The sequence below is a fragment of the Mustela nigripes genome, chromosome 9, assembly GCF_022355385.1.
Source record: "Mustela nigripes isolate SB6536 chromosome 9, MUSNIG.SB6536, whole genome shotgun sequence".
Taxonomy (NCBI): Eukaryota; Metazoa; Chordata; class Mammalia; order Carnivora; family Mustelidae; genus Mustela; species Mustela nigripes.
This window is the reverse complement of record NC_081565.1, coordinates 77258517-77275133: the sequence shown is the minus strand read 5'-3', so window position 1 is coordinate 77275133 and position 16617 is coordinate 77258517.

The window sequence follows — 16617 nt, the reverse complement described above, 5'->3', positions numbered from 1 at the left end:
GACACAAAAAATGTCAAGAATTGGGAATGAATTAGATAGATTGTGGTAAATAATTCTTTAAAATGACAAAATTCTTGACACAAAAAATGTCAAGAATTGGGAATGAATTAGATAGATTGTGGTAAATAATTCTTTAAAATGACAAAATTCTTTAAAATGACATTTTACAAATGCATTTCATTAAAAGAAGTGAATTATGAGTCAGATTAAAAAATGAAATTATTTAAGACCTAAAAAACCACATTTTATTCAAGGATCTAAAACAGAGGTGTCTAACCTGGGATCACAATGGGAATCAGAGTAGTAATTTTTATTTTTACTATTTCAGAATTCATGCATTTTCTTTGATGAGGCAATTTCAAATATCTATTTATCAGTGGATGCTTAGGGCTTGATATGGAGAGAATTGTTTAGCTTTTGGCAGTGGAATTTATTTACTGTCTACATGTGATTTATAATAATGACAAAAATAAACTGCCTTTTTAAAAATATTTTACTTACTCATTTGAGAGAGACAAAGAGACAGAGAGAGCACAGAGAGGCAGAGGGAGAGGGAGAAGCAGGCTCCCGGCTGAGCTGGGCTCTTGACATGGGGCTAGATTCCAGAAGCCTGGATCATGACCAAAGCTAAAGGCAGATACCTAACCATCTGAGCCACCCAGGTGTCCTGAATTGCCTTTTAAAATAGTATTTAGTAGGTCTGTGTGTGTGTGTACACATGTGTGCCTACAAATGAATTAGTAAAGCACAAATGAATTAGTAAAGCAATGGACACTTAATATTAAAAAATGAAAAAAATCCATAGAAAGGAATGAAGAAATGGTCCAATTTCATTTTTCTGCATGTGGCTGTCCAGTTTTCCCAGCACCTTTTATTGAAGAGGCTGTCTTTTTTCCATTGGACATTCTTTCCTGCTTTGTCGAAGATTAGTTGACTGTAGAGTTGAGGGTCTATTTCTGGGCTCTCTATTCTGTTCCATTGATCTATGTGTCTATTTTTGTGCCATTACCATGCTGTCTTGATGATGGCAGCTTTGTAATAGAGCTTGAAGTCCGGAATTGTGATGCCACCAACGTTGGCTTTCTTTTTCAATATCCCTTTGGCTACTCGAGGTCTTTTCTGGTTCCATATAAATTTTAGAATTATTTGTTCCATTTCTTTGAAAAAGATGGATGGTACTTTGATAGGAATTGCATTAAATGTGTAGATTGCTTTAGGTAGCATAGACATTTTCACAATATTTATTCTTCCAATCCAGGAGCATGGAACATTTTTCCATTTCTTTGTGTCTTCCTCAATTTCTTTCATGAGTACTTTATAGTTTTCTGAGTATAGATTCTGTGCCTCTTTGGTTAGGTTTATTCCTAGGTATCTTATGGTTTTGGGTGCAATTGTAAATGGGATTGACTCCTTAATTTCCCTTTCTTCTGTCTTGCTGTTGGTGTAGAGAAATGCAACTGATTTCTGTGCATTGATTTTATATCCTGACACTTTACTGAATTCCTGTATAAGTTCTAGCGGTTTTAGAGTGGAGTCTTTTGGGTTTTCCACATATAGTATCATATCATCTGCAAAGAGTGATAATTTGACTTCTTCTTTGCCGATTTGGATGCCTTTAATTTCCTTTTGTTGTCTGATTGCTGAGGCTAGGACCTCTAGTACTATGTTGAATAGCAGTGGTGATAATGGACATCCCTGCCGTGTTCCTGACCTTAGCGGAAAAGCTTTCAGTTTTTCTCCATTGAGAATGATATTTGCGGTGGGTTTTTCATAGATGGCTTTGATGATATTGAGGTATGTGCCCTCTCCCTACACTTTGAAGAGTTTTGATCAGGAAGGGATGCTGTACTTTGTCAAATGCTTTTTCAGCATCTATTGAGAGTATCATATGGTTCTTGTTCTTTCTTTTATTGATGTGTTGTATCACATTGACTGATTTGCGGATGTTGAACCAACCTTGCAGCCCTGGAATAAATCCCACTGGGTCGTGGTGAATAATCCTTTTGATGTACTGTTGAATCCTATTGGCTAGTATTTTTTTTTTTAGTATTTTCGCATCTGTGTTCATCAAGGATATTGGTCTATAGCTCTCTTTTTTGGTGGGATCCTTGTCTGGTTTTGGGATCAAGGTGATGCTGGCCTCATAAAATGAGTTTGGAAGTTTTCCTTCCATTTCTATTTTTTGGAACAGTTTCAGGAGAATAGGAATTAGTTCTTCTTTAAATGTTTGGTAGAATTCCCCCGGGAAGCCGTCTGGCCCTGGATTTTGTTTGTTTGGAGATTTTTAATGACTGTTTCAATCTCCTTACTGGTTATGGGTCTGTTCAGGCTTTCTACTTCTTCCTGGTTCAGTTGTGGTAGTTTATATGTTTCTAGGAATGCATCCATTTCTTCCAGATTGTCAAATTTATTGGCGTAGAGTTGCTCATAGTATGTTCTTATAATCCAATCAAGAAATGGGCAGAGGACATGAACAGACATTTCTGCAAAGAAGACATCCAGATGGCCAACAGACACATGAAAAAGTGCTCCATATCACTCGGCATCAGGGAAATACAAATCAAAACCACAAGTCAGTCAGAATGGCTAAAATCAACAAATCAGGAAATGACAGATGCTGGCGAGGATGCGGAGAAAGGGGAACCCTCCTACACTGTTGGTGGGAATGCAAGCTGGTGCAGCCACTCTGGAAAACAGCATGGAGGTTCCTCAAAATGTTGAAAATAGAACTGCCCTATGACCCAGCAATTGCACTATTGGGTATTTACCCTAAAGATACAAATGTAGTGATCCAAAGGGGCACGTGCACCCGAATGTTTATAACAACAATGTCCACAATAGCCAAACTATGGAAAGAAACTAGATGTCCATCAACAGATGAATGGAACAAGAAGATGTGGTATATATACACAATGGAATACTATGCAGCCATCAAAAGAAATGAAATCTTGCCATTTGTGACAACATGGATGGAACTAGAGCGTATCATGCTTAGCGAAATAAGTCAAGCAGAGAAAGACAACTATCATATGATCTCCCTGATATGAGGAAGTGGTGATGCAACATGGCGGCTCAAGTGGGTAGGAGAAGAATAAATGAAACAAGATGGGATTGGGAAGGAGACAAACCATAAGTGACTCTTAATCTCACAAAACAAACTGAGGGTTGCTGGGGGGAGGGGGTTTGGGAGAAGGGGGTGGGATTATGGACATTGGGGAGGGTATGTGCTTTGGTGAGTGCTGTGAAGTTGTAAACCTGGTGATTCACAGACCTGTACCCCTGGGGATAAAAATATATGTTTATAAAAAATAAAAAATTAAAAAAAAAGAAAGGAATGAAGATTAAAATTAAAATATGTTGTTTGTCCACTTGCTAGCTGTGTGTCCCTGAGAATGTTACTTAGACATTTGACCTTACATTTCTTCTTCTCTAAAAAGGAATGAAATAATAGAGCAATAATGTGGAATAAAGTATTATACTGACATATGCAATATGTGAGACTAAAAACTCCATTGTATAATTCCCTTTACATGAAATTTTACAAATTAAAACTATTGGACTAGAAAACAGATGAGTGGTTGCCAGGGTCTCAAGTTGGGGAATGATTGACTATAAAGGGATGTAAGGGCCCGGGGTAACTGTAAGGGGTACAGAGGTGGTAGGAGTTGGACGGTGTTATATTTCCATGGTAGTGCTTAAACAGCTCTCTACATTTGTCAAAACTCACAGAGCTGTACATAAAATGGGTAACTCCACCGCATATAGTTTATACCTCAAAGAACAAAATAAATACAAATATTCCACTGTATATTAAATGCAATTAAAAAAAGTTGGAAAAAAAAAGCAACAACAACCAAAAAAACCTCTGAGCAAACTAGGAAAAGAAAGGAATATCAATTTCACAATAAAAGACATCTAAAAAAATTAAGCTACTCTTACCCTTAACATGAAAAAGTTAACAATTTCTACCTAAAGATTAGGAAAAATGTAAAGATGTCTGCTCGCACTACTTTTATCTAACATTGCTTTGTAGATCCTGTCAAGTACTATAAGTCAAGAAAAAATATTTTACAGATTGGAAAGGAAAAAGTAAACCTTATTATTTGTAGACTTCATGATTATATATGCAGAAAACCCAAAAGACTGTACCAAAGACCTATTAGAACTAATCACTGAATTTAACAATGTTCCAGAATACAAAGTCTTTATACAAATCAACTGCATCTCATACAATAAACACTTCCCAAATAACATTAAAAAACTACAGTGTTTATTATAACATAAAATAAAATATTGAGGAATAAATGTGACAAAAGTTTTCCAAGATCTATACGCTTAAAAACATAAAATGTTACAGAAGGAAACTAAAGAAGATATAAATAAAATTAGAATCTGACCAAGGTCATGCTTTGGAAAACTCAGTATTTTTAAGATGACCATCGTATACAAATTGATTTATATATTCAATCCACTCAAAATAGAAATCTTAATGTATTTTTGACAAAACTGACAAGTCAATCTTAAAATGTACACAGAAAGGCAGGGGCAGTGGGATAGCCAAAACAAGTCTGAAGAAAAAACAAAGTTGGAGGATTTAAAATAAGTGATCTCAAGACTTATTATAAAGGTTAAAGTTATTACTATGAGTATTAGTATAAGGATGGATTTATTAATCAATATAAAAGTCCAGATAGACTCACATTACATGGCCAATTTTTTTTTCCCCATCAGTGTTGCTAAGGTTATTCAATAAGGAATAGCTTGGATTTTCAACAGATGGTGCTAGAACAACTGATAGAGTATTGGGAGAAATTAATCTTGACCTTCATTTCACAGATACACAAATTAAGTCAAAAAGAATGGAAGACTTGAATGTTAGAGCTAAAATTATTAAACTTATAGAAGAGGTGCAGAAGAAATCTGAGATATTGAATTAAGTCAACTATTTTATATAAACATGACACAAGAAAGGAAACTATAAAAGAAAAACTGGGTAAGACGAGCTATCAAGATTAAAAACTTTTGCTTTTCAAAAGCATAGTTAATAAAAAGAAAGTTGTAAGGAAGAAGATTTTTGTAAGCATATCTAACAGGACTTGTATCCAGAATATATAAAGAACTCTCACACTTCAATAATATAAGAAAAAAAGTCAAAACATTTGAACTGACATTTTAAAATGCAGATATAAGAATACCCAACAAATCCTTGATATTGTAATTATCAGAGAAATACAAATTAAAATCACAGTTACCACTGTATTCTCAAAAGAAGACCTAACCTTGAAAGAATAATACCAAGTGTTAATGAGGAGTTAGGAAGACTAAAACTCTCATGTATTGCTGATAAAAAGTGCAATATGATAGAACAATTATGGAAAAGAGCATGGTTGTAACCTATACATTTAAACATACATTTACTTTATTACCCAGCAACTCCACTTTTAGGTACTGACTCAAGAAACATAAAAACTTGAGTTCATGAAAGGATATGGAATGTATATGAATGTCCATAGCAACAAAATTTATAGTAATAATACTAATAATAAAAACAAATCAATAAGCCACCCACATATCCAACTAAAAACATTTCTAATGTAACTAGGAAATGGACTGATAAAGAAGTTCAAGATATATTTTGAGAAAATTATATGGATAATGGTATAATCTAAGAAGTTTCTAAAAAGAAAAGGTATGACACTTTATTTCAAATAAATATATATTAATAAAAATCATATTTTAAAAATATATCTCTAGTAAAAGTTCAAACCAAAATATTCACCAAATATGTGTCCTAAGAATGGCAGATTTTAACTCTCTAATGTCAGACATGAGACCAGGAGCTCTTGAAAGTCATGCTTGTATGAAAGAATAGTGAGATTATCTAGTCCAGCTATTGTAGTCCACTTCTTTCTGACTTTAGGAAATCTTCCAATGATCTAGAGCTAGTTGTGTTATGTAATGAAAAATTAGATGATGGTATTAACTCATTAAACATATGTTTAATGAAGCCAAACGTGAAAAACATGCAGACCCAGTGCTAAGCTACTCAGGACATATAATTTAATCTTGTTCAAGTATGTGTTTGGAAATGACAAATGATCAAGGCAATAATTCTAGTTCAATATATTTGGAGATAGGAAACTTCAACACATACTTTTTTTTAAATCATATATGTGATTTGAAAAATGTGAAAAGCTTAAACTTTTTAAAACCTAGATTAAAAAAAAAAAAAAAACCACTTAGGTTCCAGTAGTTTCTAATAAAATAACTGAATTGTTAAACCCAGAGATAAAAGTAAAGAAATAAATCTTAGTGATATACAAGTAGTCTGGCAGTGAGGAACTCCTTAAGGTACTATAATTAAAGTACCATAACGGAAAACAATTCTGAATTATGTCTCCATATCCTAAATTCTAAACTATGCATTCCTTGGGATGGTGCTACAGGATTCCATTGGTAAATGAGAATTTCTAAAAGAATGAGATCTGTTCTGTCTTTACTGCACAATCATCTCTAAGAACCCCTGAAAAGGAAGATCCACTTCAGTGGCAAAAAGGTGAATTCTGTGCTAAATAAACAAGTCATTCCTAATGTTTTTGAGGAACAAAAGCAGCCACTTCTTTGTAAAGAGACACTTTAGAATGAAAAGAAGACGGAAGACACTCCTAATGGTACTGGTGGAAGCAAACCGTGAGAAAAGGTGACTAAATTTTCAGGATCTTATTTCTCTTGAGGATCCTGTTTTAGAGGTAGAAAAGTAAACTTACACTTGGCATAGTGCATCTTAAATGAATAATTTAATGGAACTTGAATCTTTATTTTTTTTAGCTATAAGAACTCCATTGCAAAACAGTTTTCCCAATGTCTCCTACTTATTCTTACATAATTATCACTGACTCCTGTCACTGAGTATTTGATGTGGTTTAAGTAAAAATTGCCCATTAACGGAGTGTGACTTTTAAATACACCAAAAAATAACCTTATTCCTAAATAATTTGTCAATATTGTCTCAGATGTCAATATTAGATATTTACTAAAAAATATTCATTTACAGAATAACTTTTTGTGCTTATTTTTCCTGTAAGTGGATACAGATGATTTTATCAGACTGAAGCAGTCAGTACAGTCCTCAGCGTGATACTACAAAAAAGGAGTGGAGATAGAAGTCCTTGAAGGAAAAAGAAAAATCTTCAAAATGTCAACTGTGCTAATAAGCCCAGTGGGGTAGTTACAAATACACTGGAGAGATAGAGAGAGAGAGAATGGGTACCAATGCTGTATTAGTCTTGGGTTCTCAGAGAAATGGAACCTATAGGAGATATATACATATATAAAAATATGTATATTGTAATAATGTCTGTATTATTTATATACTGTCTGTATCTAAATCTAATCTATACCCATCTGTCTATCTTGTGGGGGTGGAGAGAAAGAGATGGAGATGGAGAGGGAGATGGATAGAGACAGAGGGAGGGGAGAGAAATAGGAGGAGGGGGAGGGGAGAGGAAGAGACAGAGGAAGGGGAAGAAGAGCAAGAAGGGAAGAGGGAGAAAGAGAGGGAGTTAACTTACTATAATGCGTCAGCTCACACAATCATGGATGCTAAAAAGTCCAAAGATCTGCCCCTGGCAAGCTGGAGACCCAGAGGAGGCGCCGTGGAAGAGCTCCGGAGCTAGTCTGAAAGCAGAGGCGAGGAGAGCTAATAGTGAGCGTTCAATTCTGAGTGAGTCTAAACACAGCAAAAGACCAATGTTTGAGTTCAAAGACAGTCAAGAAGGAGAAATAACTCCTTTTTTTTTTCCTTTTAAAATTCTTTTTATTTATTTTAGAGAGAGAGAGAGAGAGCATGAGCAGAGAGGACGGGCAGAGGAAGAGGGAGAGGGACAAGCATACTCCTTGCCCAGCATGGAGCCCAGCACTGATCACAGGACCCTGAGATCCCCACCCTAGCTGAAGTCATTTGCTTAACCGACTTTGCCACCTAGTACCCCAAGAAATAGCCTTTTTTTTTTTTTTAAGATTTTATTTATTTGACAGAGAGAGAGAGAGAGCACAAACACAAGCGCAAAGAGTGGTAGGCAGAGGGAGAAGCAAGCTCCGCTCTGAGCGAGGAGGCCTGATACAGGGCTGGATTCCCCGGCATCATGACTTCAGCCAAAGGAGGAGGATTAACTGACTGCGCCACCCAGGTGCCCCGAAATTACTCTTTTTAAACACGGTTTTCACTCTACTCGGGCTTTCAATGAATTGGATGAGGCCCACTCAAATTGGGGAGGATAATCTGCTTTACTTAGTCCATAAATTAAAAAGTTAATCTCATCCAGAAAACCCTCAAACAACACACAGAATAACCTTCAACCACCCCGTGGCCCAGCCAAGTTGACACATAAAATTAACCATCACAAATTCTATCACATATTTCAAAGGGGCACTATAAATTAAATGTTCTGAGTCAAATGACAAGGGTGCTTCTAGCAGAAATACAGAAGAAATCTTAGGAATATAGTTTAATATTCTCATTTTACCAATTAACAAGGTGACTTTCCTAAGGTGACAAAGACTAGCAAAAGGCTGAAATACAGAATTTCCTAAACTAACTCCGTAAACTAAATTAATTTGCAAACAGTGACTGTAACTTCTTGGTTTTACTCTAAGTACATTTATGGGAAAACTTCTTTGAGTAAAAACAAAATAAAACAAACCTTTGAAATGGCAAGAGATGATTTATTAACATATAATGTATTATTTGTTTCAGGGATACAGGTCTGTGATTCATCAGTCTTACACAATTCACAGCACTCACCATAGCACATACCCTTGCCAATGTCCATCACCCAGCCACCACATCCCTCTCACCTCCTTCCACTCCAGCAACCCTCAGTTTGTTTCCTGAGATTAAGAGTCTCTAAGGTTTGTCTCTCTCTCTGGTTTCATCTTGTTTTGTTTTTTTCCTCTTTTCCCCAATGATCCTCTGCCTTGATTCTCAAAATCTGTGTATCCGTGAGATCATGTAATTGCGTTTCTCTGGTTGACTTATTTCACTTAGCATAGTACCCTCTAGTTCCAGTCATGCTGTTGCAAATAGCAAGATTTCATTTCTGTGACTGCATAATATTCCATTGCATATAGATGCCACATCTTCTTTATCCATTCATCTGTTGATGGGCACCTATGCTCTTTCCATAGTTTAGCTACTGTGGATATTGCTGCTATAAACATTGGGGTGTACGTGCCCCTTTGGACCACTACATTTATATCTTTGGGGTAAATACCCAGTAGTGCAATTGCTAGGTTGTAGGGTAGCTCTATTTTCAAGTTTTTGAGAAACTTCCATACTGTTTTCCAGAGTGGTAGCATCAGCCTGCATTCCCACCAACAGTGTAGGAGGGTTCCAGGAAGGGATTATTTATAAAGAAGTGTTTTAATGTATAATCTAGTGCCAAGCAGTGCTGTCCCAAATTCCAGTTCTACTAATTAATTTTCTGTCATATTTGACAAAATTATTTTTACATGTTTTTTGTTAATTGGAATATTACATATATATGCAGTGAAATTTTACCCTTTTATAGGAGCACAATACCAGGAGCACAAGTTTTTGGCAAACCTAGCTGGAATATCACTCTTCCTGGTACATGAATGCCCCATAATTCAATAGAAACTCATGAACATTTTCCTGGTTAGTAGGAAAATGGAAGCTAATAAAGGCAGAATAGTACAGATGAGTTAGGCCAGATGCTGACATTACCAAACTGAAAAATGTCTGATAAAGAAAGAACAGAGTCCATTGGAAAAGTCACTCTGGTTTAAGATAATACTCTTATTTAATTCTGAATTTTACACTTTTTGAAATTCAATTTCTCAAACAATAAAACTAGAAAAAAGATAATGCCCACTCTCTAGGTCTATTCTGAGGATAAAGGGATTTAATGGACAAAAGAGCTTTTTAAAATGTAAATATAAATGTGGTTTATAAATATGATATGAATAAGATTATATTGTTTATGTCATCTCTGTCAAGGTATACAGGTCAATTTAGTCTTGAAGAACTGCAATTTAATGTAATTATTCATGTAAAAACTATCATAGTGTGTTAATTCATTCAATAAATATTTACTTAGTACATATCGTGTGTCAAGGACTAGAGACATAGCATTAAATAAAACAGATTAAATCCCTTGCTCCATAGAGATCTCAGCAACTTAATGCACAAACTAAATAAGTAAATTACTCGGCCAGAATATAATATATGCTACTGAGAAAAGAAAAGCAGAGAGGGATAATTTGGTGAGTCAGGTAGGTATAAGTGAATTAAGATTTTTTTACCCTGATAGATAATGGCCCACTCGGGTTATAAAATGCCTCTTTGTGAATTCGATACAACTGGAAATAATTGAGGGAGGATATGAACTATATAAGCAGCTGGAGCCAGATCCGTTTAGACGGAGGGACAGATAGGACTGGAGTGTGCTTGGCATCTGCAAGGAAAAGTAAAAAGGGCAGAAGAGAAAGTGGGAAGGAGACTTAGAAATGAGGTGGGAGATAGGAAGGGGAAAGGGGATCTGACCTCATAGATCCTTATAGGTCCTTCAAGCCACTATTATGAGGGTTTTCACTTTTACCTTGAATTACACAGAATGCCATTGGAGTGTTTTTAGCAGAGGACTTTTTTTTTTTTTTTTAATTTTCCTGAATGTTATTTTCCTATGGCTGATGTAACAAGTTGTCCCAAATTTAGTAACTTAAAAATAACAAATTTATTTCCTTATAGTTCTGGTGGCCAAAAACCTGAAATGGATCCTACTGGTTAAAATCAAGGCAATGGAGAGGCTGCATTCATTCTTTCCAGAGGCTCAAGGGTGACTTCTTAAGCTTCCAGAGGCTGTCTGCATTCCTTTGCTCATAGCCCCTTCCTTCACTTCCAAAGCCAAACAGTGTAACATCTTCAAATCTCTTTCAGACCCTCTTGCCTCCTTCTTATGAGGATGCTTTTGATTATGTTCAGCCCATCCAGATAACCAAGGATAAACTCCCATCTGAAGGCCCTTAACTTAACCACATCTACAAAGTCCCTTTAGTTGTATAAGGTAACATATATATAGGTCCTGCGGATTGGGATGTGGACACATCCTGGAGGAAACTATCCTGCCAGCACTGTCTGTCAAGAGGCAATAGTGCTTTTGTTGCTACTAAAGGGTACTGAATAGAAAATTAAAAAGTGGCAATATTTACCCAACATTTAATACTAGTTGGGAAAAAAAGGTGTTCTGGATCTGGACATGATATATTCGTATTTGTGTTATAAGAAGCTCAGAAACAATCTAGGTGCTCCAGCTTAATAGAAAGAGAATTTTAAAAAACCCAACCTCTGAATGATCTATTTTGGTGTTAGCTACAATGGGTTCTGATCCATGTATCGATCTTACAGGTCATTTTATTCATAAGATATATAAGTGCCCATAGCAATTAGCTGATGCTAGTGATCCTTCTACCTTCCAGTCATTTTAAGTAATTTAGACATTCTTGCATTTAAATAAGTCCCTTTTGAGTTTGGTTAATTGATTCCAGCTTCATAATTTAAATTCTATTTTGGGAGCCAGAAAAATAAAACCAGATTATTTTTTTTAATAAAACCAGATTTGAGGGCTATAAACTGAGAACCAAATTGGGGGCCACAGTGACCCACTGGTTTTAGAGATAAACTGTAAGATGCCACCAGGGAGCAAATCATCTGGTCTTCAAATAACTAATATTTATTCAGTTTCAGTGACTTATTTAATACCAAACACAGCAATAATAATAATAGTTAATATACACTGAGCACTTAAGTGCCGCCACTGTATTAAATGCTGTTCATATATTATTTTTCATTGCAATTTTTTGATATAGGTACTCATAATAGCCTCATTCTACACATGAAAAACTGAGACAGAATCTAAAAAACCTCACCATGTTTACATAGCTTAATGTCAAATGTAATAAAATGACTGAAAATCAAATCAGGCCCTTGAGAAAAAAGAAGAAATATCCATATATGAAAACACCCAGCACACCAAAATATTCTCTATGTTTTACTATCAGAGGTTAGATAATATAATTTACATAATTCCATTAGGACCAGGGTTGATACTAGAGATATACACCCACATCTGTAGATAAGTAAACTTGACTAACAAAAGAGACAATTATAATAACAAAATTAATGATAAATGATAAATCTCAAAAAACATTTGAGATTAAATGAAAGGTCCCCAAATTTATTTTATATAGAAACCAACAGAAGTTCAAAAATAATTTTATTTTCCATTTATCCTCAAATGAAAGGAAGAAAACAACAATTAGCAGCTATATACTTTTTTCCTTTTCAATGCTTAAAAAAAAAGAAAAAAAGACTAGTGTGTCTTTTTTGGTATTACTACCAAAAACATGTCCATGTTACTACACTGATAGTGGTCACTTACAATACATTTATAAAGCTAATTACAGAGAAGGAATTTTTGCTGACTTGATATCTGTAAAAATGAAGTTCTCACGTTTTCTTGTCTTTCTTTCAGTAATTACAAGTTAAAAGAATGAGTTTCCTACATTTGAAAACAGTTGGTGAGGGGACTATATTAGCTCATTTCAACATCTTAATTCTTTTTTCTTAAGATACTATTTATATATTTGATAGATCACAAGTAGGCAGAGAGGCAGGCAGCTAGAGGTGGAAGCAGGCTCCCTGCCAAGTAGAGAGCCTGATGTGGGGCTTGATCTCAGGACCCTGAGATCATGACCTGAGCTGAAGGCAGAGGCTTAACCCACTGAGCCATCCAGGCGCCCCCAACCCATTTTTTCCCCACAATACACAAAGCATTCATTGATTATAAAAAACAAAAAGGCAGACCATAATATCACCCTAGAAGCAGTAATACTGAAATTAGTGTATCCAAGTATTTTCTGGCATTTCAGAAACACAAACATGGTAAGTAAAGTGAGGCAAACTTCCTTTTGATGTAGGTGATGAAACTCATGGTAACACAGCACTAGGGGATTTAGCTGGTTAAATATTGATAATACACCAAGCATTAGTCATCCCAAGGGAAAACACTAATTCCTGACATCAAATTCTTATCCGTGGTGACTTAGCTTGTGACCTTGCATGTGGAAGGGACAGTTATGAGTAAGTGGTAAACTGTTATATGATGTGCTCTCCAATCTACCATGACTCATGAACCATATTTTATGGTGCCTGCTTTTGCAGCATGTTTCAGGTTGTGCAAATAAAATGTACCTCATCAAAAGTTAAAGAAAAGCAGCATTACATGCGATGACAGCATTGTAGAACATTGACCTTTTCACATTTATCATGTGCCTCCGATGCCTCTCTAATGGATATCTTGACATTTTCATTTGAAACGATTGTTGTGTTCTCTGACATTTTTGTCTCTGTCATCGAAATCATAAGGTTTAGCAGCAATTGTTTGCAATTACCTGGCATACAAATCATTTGCAGGTATAAGAAGCATAAAAATATTTTAACACAAAATGTTCCAGCATATATCTCAGAACACCCAGATTTTGCATTTGTCCTTGTAAGTGATCCACTAGTTTACCTGGTTTGATAAGTTTGGAAATATAAATGTTGGAAATGTGTATAGCATACCACATTTTCTTGAGTCTAAATGTTTTTTCAAATAGAAATTGAGTTGAATGTTTATATTCCCAAAGTTTTGTGGCAATTTTTTAAAGTTTATTTATGCTTTCTATGGAGTTTTAATAGGACACGAAGAATGCAAACATGAACTTTAAATTGCATGTATGCATGTATATATCTGCTTACAGTTTATTTGTTATTGAAGATTTGAGACTTACCAAAATAGATTAAAAAGCAAGATAACAAATAAGGAGAATATTGGAATTAAAACTATGTGAGAGAATTAATAAAGACAAAGGCAAGATTACCGCACAGAAAGGCATATTATATGAAAATATATAGTGAATGTAAGTAGACTCCAAATTTGATTCTGAACTTTATGGAGGGAAGAGCACAAAGGAAAAGCTCAAGATTCAAAGCAAAAGAACGATGTCTTTTATATTTCTTTCTTTTCCCCCAGAACACATATTTTGCATGGTTAAGACAGAACGCATGTTATCATGTTTAGAATTAAACCCAGGCTTTCGAACTCTTGAGTTACTTAACCAACTTAGAGTTCATTGCTTTATCTGTCAAGTGAAGGAAAGCAACATGATTTTATAAGGCTGTTGGGGAAAAATGGGTTAAGTTCAGTGAAATACTTAACTCAGTGACTATAACATTTTTAGCTAATGAATATTAACTTTAAATGGCTCCAGCATCCTCTGGAGTAGGTAGTAAGAATACTGATGTGTAATTGAGTAAAAGTATATCTATGACCTTCAAATTAATGCGGTCCATGAATGTCATTCTGGTTCAATCTAAAGAAATAATTTAGAACAGCTACAACTCTTTCCAGAGCATAATCTATGGAACACTAGTACCATAAGACGGTTCACACATGCTGGTTTGTGAAACAACCCTTCCATCCTTTTTCTCAGGCTGCAGAGAACACACTAGCATATGTGGGGTTCTGAAATACCTTTCTTTGAGCAACTTATTTAACTGTGTTTAATGCAACACATAATTAGTTCTTGTTTTTTCTTTTCATTGTTGAACCATATGTGTTTATTTTTATTACTTAGTAAACCATGTCTTAGTAGATAAAGTAATTGGAGTTCATTTGGATACAATTCAGGAAACATTGCTCTAGATTATGCTCTATGTACAGGCTTACCCTAGGCAATCCTCCATAATATTATTCCTTAGGCCTCCATTTCGGAGAAGCATTAGATGGGAAATATTTCAAGGTCATAGTTTTTCCAACAACTCCAGAATGCAGATATTTTGAGTTGCTAATTAAGATCCTAAGTAAGGGATTTGGTTGCTGGCCAGAAATGAAAATAATGGGATTTCATAAAGCACATACCTGAAGGAATGGTCAAAATGGTCCCAAAATTTATATGGGCCAAAAGAAAAGATCAATTAGGCCAAATTCTTACTTGAGATATCAGATCATATAACTGATGCCTCATGGAAACCAACATATGAAATTTAGAGCAGAATATTTCCAAATGAGTTATCTACACAGCCTTCCATCACATAGTAAAATATTCAAGTATGAATTTGCTCTCACTTTTGCTACTTAGGAAACAATGATTTTACCTTTTCATGAAATACAGTGATATATGTTCCCTTTATGGAATTTCGTTTAATACATGAAATTTTTTTTCTAGGCAATCATTCTTAAATTATCTTTTTCTGTCAATAATTAAATAGAAGAATTAATGATTTGTTGAAATCAACCTTAGTACTTGCTAACAAAAACATATCACAGAAAGTACTCACATTTGATTTCAAAATTATATACAGTTCATTCAAAGGGAGAACAAATTAAGTCACAAGTTAAATATAAGGGAGGGTAATCACAACCTATCTCTACTTTGTACTACTTGAAACTGTTATTATTCTACCAGGATACTTCTATGAACTTTCTAGTGATAACATTAAATAAGAAATAGAGATTTTTATCTTTTAAAAATTGCATTTAGGTAAACTTGAATAAACTGAATAAAGGAAGAAGCCTTGACTGACTTGTCTTTATATGTCCACTGTGTGATGAAATGCCAGGTACATGGAAGATACTTACAAATATTTGGAAAAAATAATTGATCATGAACACTAGCTGAGAACTTTAAAAGCAGAATTACAGCTCTATACTAGTTGTTTATGGAGAGACACAAATAAAAGATTCTTGTTTTCAAACCATGCTTCTAAAACTGGTCCATAGGCTCACAGGTTATTTCTTCATGTTTCTAGCCAAAGAGTGAAAAATGAGTAATAGGTAAATTTTACAATATTTTAATTGAATAAGAAAAGAGCTCAATGGAAATTAAATTACCTATAGAGGCAAATATGATTAACTTTGAAAGGAATCAAAAACTTAATCAAATAAGTGAAGAATATTTGAGAATTGTCTCACCAATGAGTATAATTTTTAGAATGTTGTAGTTTGGGCATAGGGATCAGTTTAATATACTCTAACAAAAATAGCTCTGAGAATAACACGATTTCTTAATTACAAAAATTAAAATATGGTTCTATTTTCATAAATCAAGGATGGTTATTTATATAACAAATTTGATTGTAATAGAATATGTTCATGAAAGAAAACTCACAAAATATAAGCTATCTACATTCCTTTTTGAGGGTGTGTGATGGTAGATTTATTTATTTATTTATTTATTTGGGAATTTCATTCTTGGTAGTTTGATGCTATATTTTTTAAAAAATTAACACATAATGTCTTATTTGCTTCAGGGGTACAGGTCTGTGAATCATCAGTCTTACACAATTCACAGCACTCCCCATAGTAAATATCTTCCCCAATATCCATAACCCAGCCACTCTATCCGTAAGTTGACAATGTTTATAGCAATTAATATTTTAATAGTTACAGAGCTTTAAGAAGACTTTCTTCTTTGTTTATCTATCATCATATTCCTGTTTTTCATTGGTTTGAGAAGTAGAAAGGCAATATTTGACATATGTAAGAAATGTGTTCT